Source organism: Perognathus longimembris, chromosome 12 (assembly GCF_023159225.1).
Source record: "Perognathus longimembris pacificus isolate PPM17 chromosome 12, ASM2315922v1, whole genome shotgun sequence".
In the NCBI taxonomy this organism is placed as follows: Eukaryota; Metazoa; Chordata; class Mammalia; order Rodentia; family Heteromyidae; genus Perognathus; species Perognathus longimembris.
The window spans coordinates 48140898-48163009 of record NC_063172.1 but is presented as its reverse complement, the minus strand read 5'-3'; positions in this window follow the sequence as shown (position 1 = coordinate 48163009).

The window sequence follows — 22112 nt, the reverse complement described above, 5'->3', positions numbered from 1 at the left end:
AATGGAATTCTGTGCTTCTATCAGAAAGAATGTCATCACTCTATTTGTAAGAAAATGGAAAGCTAGACCCAAAGGAACACAGGGTCTAGGTTTCCCTCATTTGTAATAATTAGTACATGTCAAGGATAGTCCTAGCAGAGGCTCACATTAGTCCAATAGCTATGTACATGCGACTACATAAAATGATGCTAATGGAAATGAACTCTAAAATATGAGAACCAGAGGTTGACCCCCAACCTTGTGGTTGTTTTTCTTTTCTTTTCTTTTTCCTGTTAGTGTACTGTTTGCAGTGATTTCTTTTGTCTTTTGTTTGTTTCTCCTCTGGTTCATTCCCTATGGTCACTGTTTCTGATTTTGCTACTTTTATATTAGTTTATCTGACTTGGGGAAAGGAAGAAGAATCACAGAAGTGGTGGGACAAAGGGTGAACCTATGCAACAGCAATACTTACTAGACACTGTTGCAAATAAACTTAACTTGCGGGGGGTGAAAAACAGGGAGAGGGTAACACTGTTGGAAAAGAAATATTCATGTAGCTATAAACCCTCTGTTCACCTTGACAAAAATTTTTTAAAAGAAAATATAAACAAAAGAAGGCTGAAAAGCTTCACCAATTACAGCTATTATTTAATATAATTGAGAATGGTGTCATTTTTTCTAGAGCAACGTTTTCAGATTTAACACTTCAGTTTCTAAAGAGGTGTTTTGTTCTATTTTTATTGTCTTTAAGTAGTTGCACAAAGGGGTTTTACCTTTCAACAAAGAAGTTTATGAATATAACATATCTTGGTCAATGTCATCCCTTTAAACATTCACAGCCATCCCTTCCCCTACCTATCCTTTCCCCCACTCTTCTCAATTCTGTAGCATATACAGTGGAGTCTTGACTACATTCTCCCCCTTTTTTCCTCTTCATTTGTACCCCTCTTTCTTCTTGAACCCATTCCACCCCTTTTGAATATCTACTTCTTGGAATTTTGTTATGCTGAACTTGGATTTTGCCTTTCTAAGGAATAACACTTTCTCTCTTAAGTCTATCATATTTCAGTTAAAACATTTGTATGTAATTGCATAACACCCAATTCATTTACTTATAACTTTATAAGTTATTTCTAGTTTTTACATATGACGGAAAACATAGATTCTTTGTCTCACTGGGCCTGACTTCACTTAATATAATTGTTTTCAAGTCTTTCCATTTCTTTACAAACAGTACAATGTCATACATTTTTCTTTCTTTAACATTTTTTTCATTTTATTTTAAAGGTGATATACAGAGGGGTTACAGTTACATAAGTAAGGTAATGAGAGTACATTTCTTTTTTACCAGTGTTACCCCCTCATTCATTTTATCTTGCTTTCTCTTTCCCAAAAATTCCTTCCCCACCTCAAGCTGTAAAGTTCAATTCCAACATAGTGTCTAGTGAGTATTACTGTTGCATTGGTTCACCCTTCGTCTCACTGTTTCAGAAGTATTTTGTAATAACCCTCTCAAACGTATTTTCACTTGACAGTATACATGATTAGTAAAGTTTGGATCTGGAAGTTCTCTGTAAGTTCAAAGTTTGGTTTTCCAAACCACAAAACTATTGGGCTATGATGGAACCTTTAGGATGTAGCATTTTCGTATAAAGTAGTTGTGTCATTGAGGATATGCCATTGAATGTGGTATTTTGACCTTTCTCTCTCTTTTCCTTCTTTCTAACTTCATGTACAAAGAAAACAGCATATGCTATATTTACTTATTTTGGATTCATATTATTCTTTCTAGAAGTCTGAGTATATCCATTTCACAAAGAAGACTAGAAACGCCAAGAACTTTTATTTCATTCAAGGTCAGATGTAAGTGTGCTCAGAATTATATTGATCTTAACACTAGATGAGTACAGCTTATTTTGGACAGTTTCAAACAATAAGTGGGTACTTCAGAGTTGTCTTCTTCACAACAGAGAAATCTATCTTCCTTAGTTGATGGCTGTATTACAAGATGGTCAAGTTATTAGATTCCTGAGACAAGTTTAGCCCACTTTTGTTTAAAAGTTCCTCCTTTTCCTTCTTTTACTTTTTCCATTGCGAAAGACAAGACAGGATAGACAGAAGATGAGAAACATGAATATTTCCAAATAGATATTTTTAAATTATAAAAAATTTCATATTGCATGATGAGAGATAAAATAGAGATATAAAGGACACTTTATAGATGACCATCAGCCAATCAGCCTGTGAACAATGTGAGGTCAGCTTTACTGTTAGATGTACTGTGATACAGCACCCTGCTACAACAGGTTTTTTAACTTCATTTCTATAGAGAACATTTGGCTTTACTTTTTAATATCTTTTTTTCTCAAACTCACAAATAGAATACTTCTGTAGCCAAATCACACAAAGGAAAAATGTATACTCCATACTGTAATCTTTCAAAGATTTTTGATGTTTCCCTCAGGAGACAAACAGATATGTGAGAAGTTGGGACCGAATTGAGGAGGAAGTCCTATTTTTTCAAAGTTTTACTCCAAAGAAGCTATCAAAGTACAGTGTATGTGTGTGTGTGTGTGTGTGTGTGTGTGTGTGTGTGTGTGTATGTGTGTGTCAGGAGCAGTAGATTTGAAAATACTAAGAGTCTTGAATTAATGTTATTTTTGTAAATATTAGATATAAACTAATACATATATCACATTCCTTTTGCTTACATTTCAGAATATTTTTGTAAATATTCTGAACTTTTCCTTTTTCTATCTCAAAGAATTTTGTCTTGATCTCTCACACTATTTATATAAATATTTTAGCTACCCAGCATTTAAAGGTCATCAAGTCATTTATTTTTATAATTTAAATTTATAATTTAATAATTTACTGTAAGTAGAAATAGCTACTGAAATTATTGTCAATAATCTTATCAGTAAGAGTGATTTCTCCTGAAATTTGGCTTTTTCCTTAAATTTGTCATTTAAAAAAAGTAAGCTTAGACTTGAGTGCCGTTTGGTGGCATAGCGCTTGCCTAGCAAGTACAATGTCCTGGATTTGATCACCAGTACCAAAAAGAAAAGAAAAAAATACAGTTAATAAAAATCAGGTTTAGATTTGGCTGCTTATGTCTCAGGCTTGTATCCTAACTACTCAAGGAGGCTGAGATCTGAAGATCAAGGTTTAAAGCCTTCCTGGGTAGGAAAGCCATGATACTTATCCTGAATAAAGAGCCCTAAAAGCTGAAATAGAGGTGTGGCTCAAATGGTAGAGCACTAGCCCTGAGCAACAAAGTTCAGTGACAGGGCCGAGGCTCTGAGTTCAAGAACCAGGACCAGCACACACGTACAGATACAGATACTCCCACTCCCCAAAATTAGGCTTATTATTTTCCTATTATGTCTACTGTCATTAGTTGTGTGAATGTCTTCACCCTTCTTCCACCTAATTTTCCACTTATCTGATTCTCCTGGCCTTTAACGTCCTTACTTCCCTAGTCTTTTACATTCTCACTTCCCGTGGCCTCTTCTTGCATATAGATTTTCCAGCCAGCCAATCTCTCTTGCTTTCTGATGAACCAACTGATGTTAAGCCATAGATTAGCATCACACAGCTTTGCCCATCATCCAAACTTAGTTTTACTAGACCATTATATATATATATATGTATACACACACACACACACACACACATATATATAATTTCCCCCAAATAACATGTCTAGTAATTCCTTCTTGAATCATTTCTAAAAAATATAACCTAACATACTTTCTTGCTGTGTATTTACTCTTCGGCTCTGAGTCACATGTCTTCCTTCACTTAATGTTAGTTGTTAGCAGTTTTGGTTCAGTACTTTGTCCTGATTCTTTAGGGTTTCTCAATTTTTTTAATGTAATTCATGGTGTGTGTGTGTGTGTGTGTGTGTGTGTGTGTGTGTGTGTGTGTGTTCATGCTTTCCAATCTACCTAGAATATCACCTGGATTTCTACTTCTATATCTAATTTTATGTCTTTTTAATTCCCTTCAAAAATGCAGTTTCCTATTTATGCTAGCCAAATATGGATCTCCATTAATTTGATTATTTTATTTTATTTCTTGTGCCCATATTTATACTTGGCCCTGTAAACATACAAAAGACTTCCAAAGGATTTTTGGCAACTTAGTAGCAGAATTACAGAAGTTAGTTCTTTGTCCTAGGCTAGTGCATATATTTACCCTGTGTTTATACCCAGGGAGTAAATTAAAATTTACTATCTTAATTATTTGAACATTTACTACTTAGATAAACACTGGCTTCATTGTCTAGTGCCTTGGAGACAAAGTCAAATCAACATTACATGAGAAACAAGATCTTCACAGCAGTGGACTTCCAGCTGGGCTGCCCATTAGAAACTACTGAGGAAAGCATGCAGAGCAGGAAGTTCCCAGGCAACCCTGCCAGTCATTCTCCTGAGAAATGAGACTCTTCATTTTCATCTCCAGCAATTTATGAGATCTTCATAGGTAGACACTTTTAACAGGAACAACTGAGAACAAATCATGCAAAATGTTAACAAATAACCTGCAATGTGAGAGCATTTCTTTTCATTGAAGCAGATGATGTTTAGATTTCATGTCTGGTAATGAATCACTTAGAGTTACACTGTTTCCATGAGGAAAAGCATGCTTTTTTTTATGAGTGTTCCCCATCAGGCAGCAGATAAGGATAATTTGATGTGAGGCTTTTGGCTTCTTCAAGCTGCTAGGCAGCATGAGGCAGTGATGGCTACAGCATGCTCTGCACTCTCCTGCCTGTCTCTGTGTGAGTTTCCATCTCTTGCGCAGTAGTAGGTGGATGAATGACTGCCTCAAGGACTTTCATGAGTGCCTCCACTCTGTTGAGGTGAAAAAGGTTCCTAGAAGAGAAAAGTTCTGCCTTGCCATAGTAAGTAAAATGAGTTTAAATTTAATACAAGAACAAGTGTGTCTGTGTGTGTGTTTGTGTTCACACCCAAATTCTATGAAAGCCAATCAAGCTGTCTGTGACAAAAGTTGTATTATAGAGAGATGAAAATATTATGTTTTTAAGCATTATTTAAGATCACTGATGTGAAAATCAGCAAATTGAGGAATTCTAGCTCCTTTCAGCAGGAAGTCTATGAGGTTTTTAAGAAGCAGTTGATACTGTGTCTTATTTATTGATTCCACTATGTGAAATGCAAGTTGGCTTCCATTTTTTATTTTCTGCAGTTTGTAAGAAATTAAATAGTTGAATAACTTCCTCATTGCTCTAGCTTGCTATTTATTTCATCCTCATTCCCCGAGATATGCAAATAGATGTCTCTTTGCTAATATCTTTTCTCCATTTTCTCGACTGCAAGCTCAAGCAACGAAGTCATTAAAATTGATAGCAATATCCACCATTTCAGTGAATAAATTACACTTTCCATTTCATAGAAGTCCCATTATCTCTGGCCCTGACCCCTTCGAGCTTCTCAACTTGAAAGGATCCTGATTTATCTCAAACTCTTGTGCAATCTTCCTTTCATTTTCTACCCTTAATTTTCTTATCATATTTTTTACACTTTTAACTTCATTCAGTTACCTCAATACTTCTCTCTATCCATGTTTTATACTTTACATTTTCTTCTTTCTGGGATTTGATTAGTTTTTGGAGTCCTCTCCTTCTCCACTTTGACTTTTAATTCCAACTAAAACCATATTTATTTCTAGATGATATTCATAGCTCTCAAACATAATTAAATATACCCTTCAGCATATTTCATTTACTCTTTCCTTTAACTTTCCTCTCTTTATTTTTCATTTGGTTTTAACATGTATGTCACTAGTCAGAAGTTACTTCCTTTTCTATTAAAAAAAAAGTCATACCCTCTCTTTTTTTTTGTACACTTTAGTTGATCTGGTAGACCTAACCCCAAATCCAACTTTATTACTATGATTTCACTCTCATATATATTTTTATCTGTACTAATATCTCCTGTTACTTAAAACTGCTTTCGGAATTACAAAGCCAGGACATTTTCGTGGCCTTTGAAGAATGTTGTGGGAAAGTATTGAGAGCAAAAAAGTGGTAAATGCAGGAAAAACTGAGTTGGTGGAATCTTTGTTTGTTGGGACTTTCAGTTTTGAAGTTCATACACAGAAAAACCATTAAACACTGGGACAATAGGCCCAGTGTCATTATATCTCCTTTGTTTGGCTGTCTCTGTGGTTTATCACTCCCCATACAATATAGGACTGGAGGAGGTCTTGAGAGGTCATTTAATCTATTGCTCCGTGGCTTGAAGGTTCTCAGACCTCATAGTCTGTACAAGATACCTTTTCAATTCAGTTCTTGCCAGTTTAAATGGTATTCAGGAATCTTGGTAAATATTTTGGAAGACCCCAAATATCATAGAGAAACATCCCACATATTTAGACAAGAAATGATAGAACTGTCACCTAGTCAAAAATTAGAACAAGAGATTGTTAGAACAATCAGAACACTTAGTAATGGGAATGTATAGGTTTCTAACTTACTGAAAAAATTGTAGGACAAATGATATAATGGACTTGGAGGCTTTGGTTTAACATTCTGTAAGAATGAATAGACTCTCAAACTTCAATTATATGAGCTTTTATGTCATATAGGCAGTAGTGAGTCAAATGCATTGAGAACAATATGCCTGCTTACTCTCTGTGCAGTATAGTCATCCATCAGAGTCATGGCCTACTTTCTCTATCAGATGAATATTCTCAGAAGAAACAAAAATGATATTAAAAGTTATCGTAAAAACATTCAAGTAAATATGATAATTTCTATGAGTCATTTTGATACTAACAATACTTCTGACTCAGTCTCTTATGTTATGAAGAGCATGGGTTTCCAAGATCAATTATTATTCAATAGATACAGAGATAGGTAGGATGAGTAGAGTGAACTGCATCACACTGTTTTTATAGGTTAAAAGAATGTCAATTTACATCTCTATGTGTTAGTTTGTTCTAATTTAAGGAGCCCATGGCAAATTGATTGGTCAAAACAAAAATGACAAAATTTAGCAAAAATGAGACTGAATTTTGATAAACTCTGCTTTCTACCAAGATATCAAAATAAGTCTCATATTGTTAATTTTCGCCATACATAATTAACACTATTAAAGTAATTACTACATCAAAACAAGTAAGAATTTCAGGGCAGATGTGGAAATTGTTTGGGATGAAGGAATGGTCAACAATACATTTTTGGAGTGTGTACATTCATTTGCTTACTATGATATAATCGCTCATTTAGGGATCATCAAATTGTTGAAAGTAAATACTCATAAATATCCTATAAATAAGAGTGATAGACAAAAAACAACTAACTAAAAACAATACCAATCACAGTAAATCATCAAGTGAGTACATTAAGACATTTTTATATAGAAATAATCTAGGTAGCAAATGTATATTTATATTCATGACAGCATTCTTTTGGCTTTATTAAAAGTTGTAAAAGTACTGAGAATGTTGAATCTGAGCATGTTAGTAACACCATATTTTACTTATCATGAGATCATTTCAAATTAAAAGAATGATCAAACTTACAAAGAAAATAGGCGAGGCCTGTCCCTGATGCTTCAAACCCATAACCCAGCAAGTCAGGTGGCTGCGATTTGAGGATCACAATTTGAAGCCAGCCTGGGAAGAAAAAACCTAGAAAACACTTATTTCCAACTAATCAGCACAAAGCCAAAAGGGAAAGTGTGGCCTAAGTGGTAGAATGGCAGTTGTAAGTGCAAAACTTGAGTCAGAGTTTTATATACTGAGTTTAAGCACCAGTACTAGCACAAAGAAATCAACTTAGAAAAAAGACATACAGTTTAGGGGAAGATCTATATTTCAGTAAGTATTAAAACTACCAATAGGGCTGGGAATATGGCCTAGTGGTAAAGTGTTTGCCTTGTATACATGAAGCCCTGGGTTCAATTCCTCAGCACACATATATAGAAAAGGCCAGGGGTGCTGTGGGTCAAGTGGTAGAGTGCTAGCCTTGAGTAAAAAAAAGTCAGGGACAGTGCTCAGGCCCTGAGTTCAAGCTCCAGGACTGGCAAAAAAAAATGTACCTGACAAAGAAAACTTCCAATATACAAAAGAATCAAAAACCTCCATTTTTTCCATCATTAGGATTCAGAAAAATACAGATTAACAACACAGGGTACAAGGTAATAAAGCAACATATGTCAATGTTGAACCCAATAATTGTGTTCACAAAAACATCAATTTTCAGTCATCCAAAATGATTACATTTACTTCATACCATTATCAGTACTTGAGATTAGACTCTGTTACTTATTATCTAACCGTGAGAATCTCACTTCAATTCTTTGATTTTGTTGAACTGTTTCACCCGATAATGATGTTTACCTTGAAGATTTGTCACAAGAGTCAACTAGCATATTGTTTAGTAGCAAATAGAATAACACTTGGTACTTACTAAATGAATAATAGATTTTAGTTCTCCAGCACATTGTTATTATCATTGATACCCCAAACAATTTGTAATTACTTCCTTTCCAGGCAAAAATCTACCTTCCTCAGTATGCCTCTACACATACCTTTCAAGTTATTATTTCCCAAAGAACATGATAGTTGCCATTTTTCCTGGACTCAGTAGTTTCTTTCTTCCTTTTTTTTTTAACTAAACTTTAATAACTTATTCCAGCTCATATTTCTCCATGTTAGTGTTTTAGTTTACATTTCTAGACTAATATCTGTGCATATTCTACAGGTATCAGCCAGTTGCACTGCTCCTTATTCTAGAAGATATATCATGCCCTCCATATTTCTTTGTTGACATTGACTAACCTATTATAATATCCTGAAATGAGGGACATTTTTGGGTTTTCTCCCAGTTCATTTCCATGTTTCCCTCTCTTTTGCATCAAGTTACCAAGATCTACATTTCCCAGGTTCCCTTAGCAAGTGGTTTCTGAGTAAAATTGACCAATGGCATATATTGACAAAAACCTGGGATGTAAAAAGAACAGAAACGTAAGAATTTGGCTCTGTTTCTCTGATACACAGGCAAAATCTAGAGCAATAAGTGAGTTTTTCCCTCTTTGTTCCCTGATTCAATAGTCACTCTGTCCTTTGATATTGTATCATTTTGCCCCCATTTTTTTCTCTTTAATTTTAGGGTGGAACTTGCCGTCCTAGTTATTTGTATTTATTTACCTGTACTAAATTTTCTTAGGCTGAACAATTGAGAGCGGTTTCTGTTGTTTTACTGGACTCTGGCTACGACATAGCACCATTTCAGAGTTAATTACTTGCTTCATGATTCTGGAAAAGTTGTTTATTTGAATTTCAGTTCCTTTATCAGAGACAATAACATTTTTCTAATGATTACAGAGCATGTTTGAAAACACACATGTGCTTATACATATGTATATGTGTGTGTATATATATCTCCCAGGTATATGTTATAGGAGCATATATTAGCTAAGCTAATTAGTACTTGGGTTTTCATCCCTCATTTTCTTTTCTTTTCTTTCTTTCTTTTTTTGGTATATGTAAAAAATATTGTCAAAGTGATATACAGAGGAATTATAGTTTCATACATAAGGCAATGAGTACATTTCTTATCAAACTTGTTACCTCCTCCCACATTTTTTTCTCCTACCTTCCCACCTCCCCATTCTTATTCCCCCTCCACCACTGTCTTTCTTTCTTTTGGGGTGTGTGTGTGTGTGTGTGTGTGTGTGTGTGTGTGTGTGTGTGTGTGTGTGTGTGTGTTTATCTTTTCACCAGTCATGAGGCTTTAACTCAGATCTGGGCTCTGTCTCTGAGATTTTTGCATCAGGGCTAGTGTCCTTCAACTTTGAGCCACAGTGTCACTTCTGGTTTTCTGGTGGCTTACTGGAAATAAGAGTCCCTTGGGCTGTCCTGCCTGGGCTGGCTTTGACCTCTTATCCTCAGATCTCAGCCTCTTAAGTAGCTAGGATTTAGAGGTGTGAGCAACAAGCTCCCAACTGTCATCCTCATTTTCTATGTATAAAATATTTAAATAAATGTGACCAGAAATTAATTATTTCAGTGATATAATTTATTCTCTGAAATGATCTTAGTATAATTTTAAAGTATTTTAATTGTCAACATTGCATATCATATTTAATGGATTATTACAAAATATTATATGGCAAATGCCATTTTCTAGAAGACTATAATTTTATTCAAAGAACATGTGATATGGCACAGCGGGGGTATGCTAGCCTACTATGCATGAACTGAGAGCAAGGCAATCCCCAAAGTCCTGAGAAAGAAAAGTAATAGGAAGTCTAGGTATTAAGGCCAGTGGATGAAAATAAGAAATCAAAAGGAACTCTCCAATTCCAGAGGACTTTTATATTTTGCTCTTAGGCTGAACAAGGACCTATAACAATTTAAGACAATTTTCCACCTTCAGAAGTCAATAAGTTTCAGGTCATAGGTGTGCTCATTGCTCTTATAACAACTTATGAGGGTGCTCCCTTTAAATTTGATTACTGACCATTATTCTAGGAGTACCCATTTAGACTCCAAATTATTTATCTGCCATTTCTTCCAGCATCCAAACTACAATGTGTAGCTATGTTCTTGTTGGGAATAATGAATGACAAGGGTATTAAACATAAGGTTTGACATGTACAATGTATAATAGAATGCTAATTGGATGCAAATAGGATGATAAAAGAGGCACAATGAAAATAGAGCAGAAGGAACTGGGTGAACAATTGAAGGTATTTCATTACAGTCACATTTAGGCCAAGGCTTGAAACATTGGTAAGATGTAGGTAGCTAGGTTAGTAGCCATAGGAATTGTAGAGCAGGTATAGGAGGAAATACCAAGTCACAGTGGTCAAGACAGAGTGGAGAGCATATTTGGTGGACTGGTGGTATGGATTGGAATTTATAATTTGTGGTGGAACTGAGTGATAAATATGTGCATAAGTTATAGAACATAAATTGTAAGGTTTTTCATGGAGGCATTGGAACTTGAATGTGGTAATAAGCCAGTATTTCAAAATATCTAATAGGGACTCTGTGACTCAATCTCTACTTTATTACATAAATATTGGAGGTCTTAGTGTACTAAAAGGAGAAGGGACATGAGACTGACTAATGTAGGAGACTCTGTATTGGGTCAGACAAGAGTTTGAGAATGGAAAACACGGATGAGTATGAAAAACATTCTAGAAATTGAATCAGCCCATTTGCAATGATCCTACATGGACTATTTCAAAAATTTATAAAGACAAAAATACAGTAATATAATGGGCATATGCAACACCATAAAGCAGATTTTCTTGTGGAAAAGTAGATTGTTTATGGTATTGAATTAGGAACATATGCAGGTATTCACTATAAATAAAGTTCATGAGTGTACAAGAGAGAGATTGAATCATTACTGTCTCTTACAAATATGATAGCTTCAGCATTTTTGTCCTTAGTCCTTTAATCTTCCTATGTAACATGATCTTCCCCACTTATTTCTCCCAAACCAACTCTCCAGTAGAAATCTTCTGAGCCTCTGTCTTAATATTCCATTACCTGCTTGTTCCACCCACACAATTAAAAATGATCAGATATCATATCCCTAACTGATGTTATCAACTATTTCTCCAACTGCATCTGCTCCAAATCCTGCAGAAGGGACAATGGCAGTGACTGTCATTGTCATTAACCTAGATGTGAGGCACTTAAATCACAGCACCTGGAAAGACAATGTTCATACACAGTCCAGTGAGTCATCCTACACGCCTTTTCATTAGCTAGACCCTAATCCTTCTTATTTAGCGTTCCTGTAATAAGGTGCCACCAGAAAACCTTGCCTCAGACTTCCTGTCAAATTCATTCCACATAGAGGGTCTATACTGACATAGAAAATGCCAATGTGATCATTTGGGATTTAAGAACATGTCAATCTGCTTCTCCAACTATTATTCTCTTCCAGAAGTAAACTCTTAGAAAGAATTGCCAAGTTTTATTGTTTTTGGGTTATATTTTCAATGTGTTTATTTGCAGTGCTAGGCAATCAGCCTTCTCCTGAACCACACTCTAAGCACTTTAAAAAAATTTGAAATAGTCTCATTAAGTTCAGGCTGGCCTTAAATTACAGATGTTTTTGTCTCTGTCTCCCAAGTAGATGGAATTACAATTGTATACTGCCACACCAAGGTTATACTGCTTTAAATAAGTACTACTTAAAGAGTTATATTTGTGAATGAGAATATTCATAGCTGGTCTTAAGAATAGTTCATATGATAAGGGAATTGTATCTATAAGCAGCAGAGAATTCCTGAATATAATTAAAAAAAAAAAGGGGATAAGCAACAATAAAACCTTCGATGAAGAAGGCAAGGATAGGAGAAACTGTGAAGGATAAGAGAATAAGAAATGAACAGCCAAGGCCAGGCATGTTGATTAATGCCTTTAATCCCAGATGTTGCCAGGCTGAGATAGGAGGATCCTGGGTCAATATCCATTTACCCTCCTCCCCTTTCCTCCAAAGTTACTGAGATTTTATTTTAAAAGCAAGCCAGCCATGATGGTTCATATCTAAAATCCCAGCTACATGGGAAGTATACACAGAAGTATCATGGTCCAAGATTGGCCCAAGCAAATAATGTGAGACCATAATTGAAAATTAAGCAAAACAGAAGAGACTGGAAGAAAATGTGAGTTGTAGAATAATTTCACAAATATAAGTCTCTGAGTTCAAACCATACATAGTATCACTGAAAAAAATAGGAAAGACAATCATAAAAAATAGGAAAATAACACTAAAGGGAAATATATATACATATATATGCATACATACATATGTGTATATATACATATACATATTTATACATGCATATATATGTATATATATTTGCCAGTCCTGGGGCTTGAACTCAGGGTCTGAGTACTGTCTCTGGCTTCTTTTTGCTCAAGGTTAGCACTCTACCACTTGAGCCACAGCACCACTTCTGGCTTTTTCTATATATGTGGCGCTGAGGAATCGAACCCAGGGCTTCATGTATGTGAAGCAAGCACTCTTATCACTAGGCCATATTCCTGGTACCCTAGAAGTCTTTTGAAATGTGCTTCATTTTGATTCCTTTCTTAGACTCCCAACTCATTTTAGTCATCAAGTACAAATGTAACTAAATTAGTAAAGGAAAGACCAATTGCTATTAGTCTCCTAGAAGTAGATGGTACACTAGTGGTTACCAGAGGCTGGGAGGTGAGGTAGAGAAAGAGAGAGGAGAGTGATGGAGACTGGATACAACTGGGTAAAAGGTGCTTTGTGTAAAAAGGGTAAAAAGGATACAGCTGGGTAAAAAAGTGCTTCTTTGTGTATTATATTATAGTAAGGTAACTATGGCTGACAACTAATGTATATTTCAAATAGCTGGTAGAGAAGATACTGATTTTCCAAGCACAAAGAAATGCTAAGTGAGGTGATAGATATGTTGGTTACTTGATCTGATCAAGGCACAATGCATATTTTTACCCGGAGGGCTCACTGAATCCCAAATATGGACAATTACTAGGTCAATTAATTTTTCTAAATGAGGCTGAGTATGATAGTGCATAACTGTAATCTTTGCTACTTTGGAAGGATAGATGAGGACTGCTGTCTAAAGGAAGTGCAATATTAATGTTAGCCCCTATCTGAAATAAAAGCTAAAAAAGACTGAGGGTGTCAGTTAAGAAGTAGAATCAAGAATGAGGTCCTGAGTTCAATTCAAAACTATTTTTCTATGAATATCTATCTACTCTCTCTCTCTCTCTCTTATACTCTCTCTCCTCTCTGTTGATCAGTCTATCAATTATCTTCTGTCATCTATGTCAGGCATATACTTACAGAATGGAAAACATGTAAACAGAACAGAAAAGATTTGATTCACTAATAAAGAACTTGGGGGGAGGGGAAATGGGAGAAAAATGTGGGAGAGGGTAACAAGTTTAACAAGAAATAGACTCACTACTTTATGTATATAATTATAACCCCTCTGTACCTCACCTTGACAATAAAAATAAATTAAAAAATCCAATATCTTTCTCTTTCAGAAGTAGACCTCTAAAATATAGTTGTACCTATACATTTTGCTTACATTTCTAAAGTTTTCCCACAAAAAGAAGCAAATCTCTAATTTTCTTATTCAATATAACTTGTTATATTTCCATATCTTTGTTATCCATGTCCTTAATAGAGAAGGGATTATTTTTGTAGTTTCCTTTTATTTTTAACCCTTGCTAAAAACCCTGATTTTAGCCAATCAGGATTCTCATTCATCAATATGGACTACCCTAAATATACAATACAGAATTTTGTCTTTTAAATTACTGTGTTTAAGATCATGTCATTAAATTCTAAAACATGCTGCTTGTGAGAAGAATTTGATGTAACAACTGAGTGTTTAAAAATATTTGCATAACAGGACAGAATTACATGAAAAGTCTTTTCATAGATTTGAAGGATATTAGGGAAATATATACTTGATAAAAAAGTGAGTAGAATAAAAACAACTATAAAATAGGCCTTGATTTATTATTATTATTATTATTATTATTTACTGGTATTGGGGTTTGAACTCAGGGCCTGGATGCTGTCCCTGAGCTCTTTCACTCAAGGCTAGTGCTCTTTTTAAGCCACAGCACCACTTCCTATTTTTTGAGTGGTTAATTTGAGATAAAAGTCTCCTGGGGAAATTTCTTCCCAGGCTGGCTTTGAATCAAGTTCCTCAAATCTCAGCCATCTGAGTGGCTAGTATTATAGGTGTGAGTTACCAGTACCTGGTTATTTTAATTATTTGATGATCCTCAGGGTTCCATTTTGGAAAATTTCTGCTAACCCTTGAATTGTTGTATTTATTTATTTATTTAGTCTGTCATGGGGCTTAAACTCAAAGCCTGAGCTCTTTTGCTCAAGGCTACAGCTCTAACATTTTGAGCCACAGTTCCACTTCTAGTTTTTAGGTGGTTGATTAGAGATCAATCTCACAGACTTTCTTGGCCAGTCTGGCTTTGAACCATGATCTTCAGATCTCAGCCTCCTGAGTAGCTAGGATTACAGGAGTGAGCAACCAGTGCTGGGCTGATGAATTATTTTAAATGATACCTTCCATTTCTTTCTTTCTTTTTTTTTTCAAATTTAAAGTGTTAAATATAACCTTCCAATTAGGTTTGTAGTTGTGAGCTATGCATGCTTACAAATTTGTGTCTTTGACAACCATTTTAATTGTGATTTTAATAAAAGAGAATTACTTCTAGCTATTCTTTCTTCCCTATGAAACTGTTATGAAGAAACCAGTACTCCCCCCCCCCCCCCAATTTTTTTTAACTTTACTTTATGGTGGTGGTGAAATAAAAGCACAATTTGTGTTATGCCAGTATGATTCTGGCAACTCTGACACATATTTATAAGCATGCAATGAGGAAGAAAGAACATCATACAGAGACAAACCCATTCTACAGATGACAAGCCCTTTTCCCCATCTCAACCACCATTCTTCAAATATTAGTGTGAGTCCAGGGAAATGAAAAAGAAGCTGTGTAACAGAGGTGAGAGACCAAGGGCAACTGGTCACGCCACGTAGGTCCATTGTAAAATCAGAGGAGAAGAAATGAAAAGCTATTTAGAGAAGCTGGCCCCAGATGGGACAAACAGTTCTCATGCTTGAAGTAGATTTAACTGTCCCCAAATAGCAATCTCACTCTCTTACAGGAAATAAAGCAAAGCAAGCAGGCAGCCAGTCAGAAACAGCCACTACCTCTGGCTACAGCCACTGGAGGAATGACGGAAGGGGCTGCTCTGTAGGAGCTGTGCAATTATAAAAACATCTGAATGGGAAAACTTGAAAATGATCTTTAGCTCTACAGGGATGATGAAGTGAATGGAACTTTTCTCATTTGTCTTAGGTTCCTTTTTTTCTGACTTAGTAAGGTAAACTATGATACATGTTTCCTATTAGACCTCTTGTGTTGGATTTTGGGGCTCATCATAATTTTATCTGGTATATGATGATAGGTTTTAATAAATTGTATCAACCAGAAAAACAGTGGAAATCATTGTTTTCAATGTGAAGTAACAGCCTGCAGACCACAGCTAGTGTTATCTGAATTCCAGTGAATTCTAAATTCCAGAACTTTCCTTCTCCTTCCAGAGTTATCTATTTATGTTTCACATACCTTAGATAATTACAGAATGTACTTCTTCATTTCCAACCATTATAAAACACCTAAGTAAATACTGTAAATGAGGAAGCTAGTTGATTTAAATCAGTTAGCTAAATTTATTAATTATGTTACTTTTTTCCCTCCCTCCCTCCTTCCCATCCTTCTTTCCTTCCGTCCTTTTCTTCCTTCCTTCCTTCCTCTCTGTCTGTCTCTCCATGCATGTATGTGTATTTCATCTTAATGAGATATATCATTTACCAAATATAATAACATAAGTAAGTTCTGGGATTACTATTTTCTAAACACTCATAATATTTGTACATTAACTCTAAACTCTATTCAGATCAGATATTTTTCTGCAAATGATAAAAAATGACATGTTATCTTAATTTGTAAATTCTAAATTAATACACACATAACATGCTTTGGTACTTAAAGGGCAGCACTATGTACAAACTCTAAAGCAATATCAGGTGACTTCAATTCTAATTATCACTCTTCCTTGCTTTGAGACCGCGGAAGATCAGTAAACCTCTTCTAGACACTGTGAAGAGCAAACTAATTGATAAGTTCACAATTTTGCTGAATACTTATTTTCTTTTTGAATTCTTAGCTGGTATTAAATAAAATAGATTATGGTGGTATGTTGAACACAGATTTTTAAGATTAAGTTATCAAAGAATCAAGATTACAATTTAAAAAGATCAAACATGAGCTTTGTTGATCATACAATAGGTATAAGTACTCTATACCTTAATATAGAGTTCATCAACATTATATAGAATTTATTAACAACTTTCATTCGTTGCTATTTCAGCCTACATTATTTTAATGTGGACTACATATATTTATTTTAATATTAAAATTGATTTGCTTTAATTATGATTCCTTCAAAATCTATGCACTAATTTGTACAAATCTGAAGAAGTGAGCCAAACCCAAAGAAACATGGACTCTATGGTCTCCCTCATAGAGAATAATTAGCACAGGTTTAGGCTAGTCACAGCAGAGGATCACAAGAGCCCAATAGCTATGCCCTTATGAATGCATAAGATGATGCTAAGTGAAATGAACTCCATGTTATGGAAACAACGGTTATATCACTGTTATAATTACTTTCAACATGCCATGTGAAACCGTAGCTTCTATTGTTGATGATCCTCTTGTATCCCCTTCCTGTGGTTGTACCCGCACTAACACTGTATCTCATCTGAGTACACTGGATACTGTATATATTGGTATTAGAACTAGGGAATGAAAGGGAATATCAAAATCGAAAGACAAAGGATAAAAAGACAAATGACTCCAAAAGCAATACTTGCAAAACTGAACAACTCATGGTGGGAAAGGGAAAGGGGGAGGGGGAAATGAGGGAGGAGGTAACAAACAGTACAGAAATGTACCCAAGGCCTAACATATGAAACTGTAACCTCTCTGTACATCACTTTTACAATAAATAAGAAAAAAACTTAGTTTGTGGTGTGAGTCAGAGAGTTTCTGTAGCTAATAATAATCAATGCTTAAGTATAAACATGTCACATGCAAATTTTCTATTCACAATGTCCATAGGAGATAAACATCACTTTACACTTCATGGATCAGAAAAATGAAACATATATTTCGTGCACATGAATATTAAGAGACCAAACCTACATATAGATCAAGTTAAATTTCACTGAACAGTTGTATTCTATGGTATAACTAGTTAATATGAAAAAACTTTATTAGTCTATGTTTAAAACAATAATTATAATATCTAGCTGTTCTAAATGCAGATTTTCAAATATTACAGAGATATTTGAATGAGAACATGCAATTTAGTGTGTGTTTGTATATATATATTTATATACATACATGTTTTAAAATGATATATTTCAAATGGTGACTATCATTTACATATCGACAAATATATATACACCTAATTAAATTTGAATTAAAATAATTAATCTTTTTAGAAGCAGAGTTTTTTTCTATAAAGTTTGTGTAGGCTATTTTTCCTTTAAGAATGAAAGTGATTTCTTAAGGAGAACTGCATATTTAATAGTAACACTTTCCTCCTGACACATTTGAAGGCAATTTTCAGTTAATGCAAAGGCATTTTGGAACTGAAATTTTGTGTTTATCTTTTAATATGGTGCTAGATGTTTTGAATTTCTAACTTAGCAGCCACATAGACACATGCTCTATTGATTTTACAGGCATATATGGAAACCTCAAAAAATTGAATACATTTATATTTTATAACCACTCAACAGCTTTTTAATTAATCATTTATTAACCTCTTGCCAAATTTTTTGTTGTAACTTTTCCAAATGTTCACTTTCCACAAGTACCTGACCTTCAACAGACTTATGTCCTTCTCTATTGGGAAAACTAAAGTTATTTGACATCTAATCCCACTAATTTCTCTCAACTTAAATTTAAAACTGGCTTGCTCTTCCAAATGTTGATTTTCTCTGTGCCAAGACCACCCACTACACTATATTAAATATATCTTTTAGCAACTTTTATTGCTAGGAAAAATTTGAGTCTATTACCAGACCTATCAAGGGGGGGGTGTGTGTGATTATTTCCAGATTTTACTTATGAAGGAATTAGGATTGAGAGGTAGCTAAGAAGTTTCCTCTAATTGAGCAGTGAATTGGGCATACAATCAAGGACTTGCTGACTTTGAAGATCATCCTTCCTGTATCACACTATCTCCTTCACATATGCCTTAACTATCTTACTTCATCTTCTTATGGTCTGTTCTAATGTGTAGCTGAATTTCTCCCACTTGAAAAATAAATGATACTGCTTAATACAGGTTTAATTCTTCAAAGATATAAACTAGCTTAGTTTTTCACTTCCTCTAATCAACATTCTTGAACAAGGGATTTGCATCTCATTTTCTATCTTCAAGTAGCATTTATAATCTGGTTTCAGCTCACATACAATATGAATGAACTTTCTTATATATCATGAATGTGTTGGGCATTGCCCAAGCCTTCACAGCTATGCAGCACTTTGGCACGATTGTTTTTACACCCAAGCCTTGGTATAATCTCCATTAGATTTCAGGTATTTAGAATGCAAACTATTACATTTGTAGCAGATCCTTACAGGACTCCTTAACAGATTTCCTTTTTCACTCATGGAATCCTAACATGTAGGCATTTTCTGTGGTTTTACTATCTTGTAGAGTTCTTCCTTCTCCTAAGTATTTGCCTAAGTATTCAGCCTTCACAGATTAGGTTCAGATACACTTTATAAGTAGAGGAGAATATAAGAAAGAGACAGAGATAACAAAGTTTTTTAATAGCAGATATTAATACATCAGATCTCGACAGTTGGCATCCATGACTAAAGGGGCATTATGAAAACAATTAGAATAACAACCACATCAATATCATATGTTCTGAATCTAAAATACAGTTTCTGCTTATGCCAGAAAATAAGAGCATTTGTTAGTAAGGTTAAATCATATAAATAATTATAAGTTATCTATTATGTTTTTCATTTTACATATGATTATTTTTGATGACTTTTAAGATATTATTCTTTTAATAGCTCAAAATCAAGCCTCACAATATTTCTATTGGATGGAAGTAAATATATTTCTTGTTACTTCTTCACTTCTTCCTTTGTAACTTATTCTTAGTATTTTATGTTTATGTTAATATGCTTATTTGAATTAAATCATATGTACATGGGAATAAATGAAAAGTATATAAATAAATGAAGTATAGGATTAGCTCAAGTTGATGGATACATAGCTTTGACATCTTAGATCATGAAGTTAAATGCAATGGACTCAATTCCTGTTAAGTTTGGAAAGTAAGCAATCATTTCCTTTAAGGATCTGTTAAGAGAAAAGTTTTTAAAAATAACATTCTCCTTTTCAAATACATTTATGAATATTTATAAAAATCATTAATCTGCAAAAGTAAACTACAGAAAATAAGTTGATGCTTTTGTGATGAATGTTAATATAGGAGACATCAACACTGCAGGCTTCATCTACTTTTAATCTAGCCGCCACCTGTTCTTATTGCTTAAACTGCATTACACGTGCATTTTGATTTCACTATGAATAGGATCTTTGCATATTCTTGACATCAGAATGATAAAGTCCTGCACTCAGAAAAAGACAACACAAAAGCTGTTGCTGATATGCAGCAAGCTGTCTGGGATTTACATGAAGAGGTCAGAAATTTCTTTTAGAGTCACTTTTCAAGTACAGAGCTCTTACCAGAATCAGTATGGTGACTTCTCAGGAGAAAGTTGTAGCCACAGCTGTTGTTTAAGGTAGCTGCACATCAATGAAAAGCACTAGGTATTGAGTTGTGCAGTGACATTCTACTAACTATGTCATTTGAGTGAAAGGAGCCCCAAATTAACCAATAATAAAGCATTAGAAGTTATAGTAGCTGCCCTCTTAGGATTTGTTGTGGGACAGTATAGGTGCACCTCCCACATACAGCCCAACAATCCCACTGAAGGACTCATTGTGACATCAAGTTGACCAATAGGACAATGTAAAGCCTATAACAATGCTATATATTGTTAGTTCATATGTGCACCATTTTTTATGTTGGTTTCTATACATGTATTCATAAGATATGAGATATATACATACATGCTATTATAATCTAAAGAGTCCTTAATTTATGAGAAGAACATATAAAATTGCCAAGTATTGCAAATTCTTTCTTTCCTTTTATTATATTTTTAGGTCCAAGACCAAGACTTAAATTCAGTATCTGCTGTCTTTGCTTGTTGGCTAATACTCTAGCACCCGAGCTATGCCTCCAACTCCTCTTACAATTATTTTTTTGACAAAACTAGTTATACTTTGGGCAAAAGTCTTTTCAAAGACCAAACTCATTATATTTGTAAGAGAATTAGGTATGGATATATTTGTTGGTTGATTTGATTTTCAATATTAACTATTTTATTTTCTTCTTTGATTATAGTTCCTATTTATTTATTTATTTATTTATTTATTTATTTATTTATTTATGTCTTTTCTTTTTTTGGTACTGGGGATTGAACTCTGAAGTTGCACTTCCTAGGCAAGGACTTTGCCACTGAGCTACATGGCAGCCAAATTTTCTATTTTAACAGTTTTTTTTTTTTTAACCAGTCCTAGGGCTTGGACTCAGGGCCTGAGTACTGTCCCTGGCTTGTTTCTGCTCAAATCTAGCACTCTGCCATTTGAGCCACAGTGCCACTTCTGCCCGTATTCTGTATAGGTGGTGCTGAGGAATTGAACCCAGGGCTTGATGTATACAAGGCAAACACTCTTGACACTAGGCCATATCCTCAGTCTCCAATTTTCTATTTTAAACATGAGCCCTAGCATCATAGCTTATGAAGAAATTGTAAATAAAACTGGGTTATTTATTTAGTGATATGATAATATCACTAAAGCCAGAAGAAGCAGGTACTTTAAAAAGTCAACAAACTATTGTAATTGCGTTTACTTTTGTTCAGGTTACCTATTGACAATATTTATATTAGTTTGCGAACTTATTGCATTATTTGATGGAAACTTTTATGATAATTTCTCCATCTTAGTCATTTAAATATTGCTGTCCTTCTGAAGGAATTTATCAAATACTTGGACAAAAAATTACAATATGACTCATTTCCAAGTCTCATAGACACAAAGTTTCTTTATAATTGGTTTAGAAAAAGTCAAAATCACTTTCACAGTTCTCACTTTTTATAAAACAAAATGATAGTGTTCATATAGATACTAGCAAACGTATTTTTCAATATTTCTTGTAGCTCCAACCATAGTCTCAATGGAAGCCTGCAATTTCCATAGTTTATTTAATGTATGATCCAGTTTGTTACTTAATAAGGAGAAATCAACTATAATACAAATACAGACAAATGTAAACAGCTTCTTTTCATATTTATAATTTCCAGACACATGTGTAGTTGTTTTTGAATACCTTGGCCAGTTCAAACAAAGACATAATTTGTTTTCT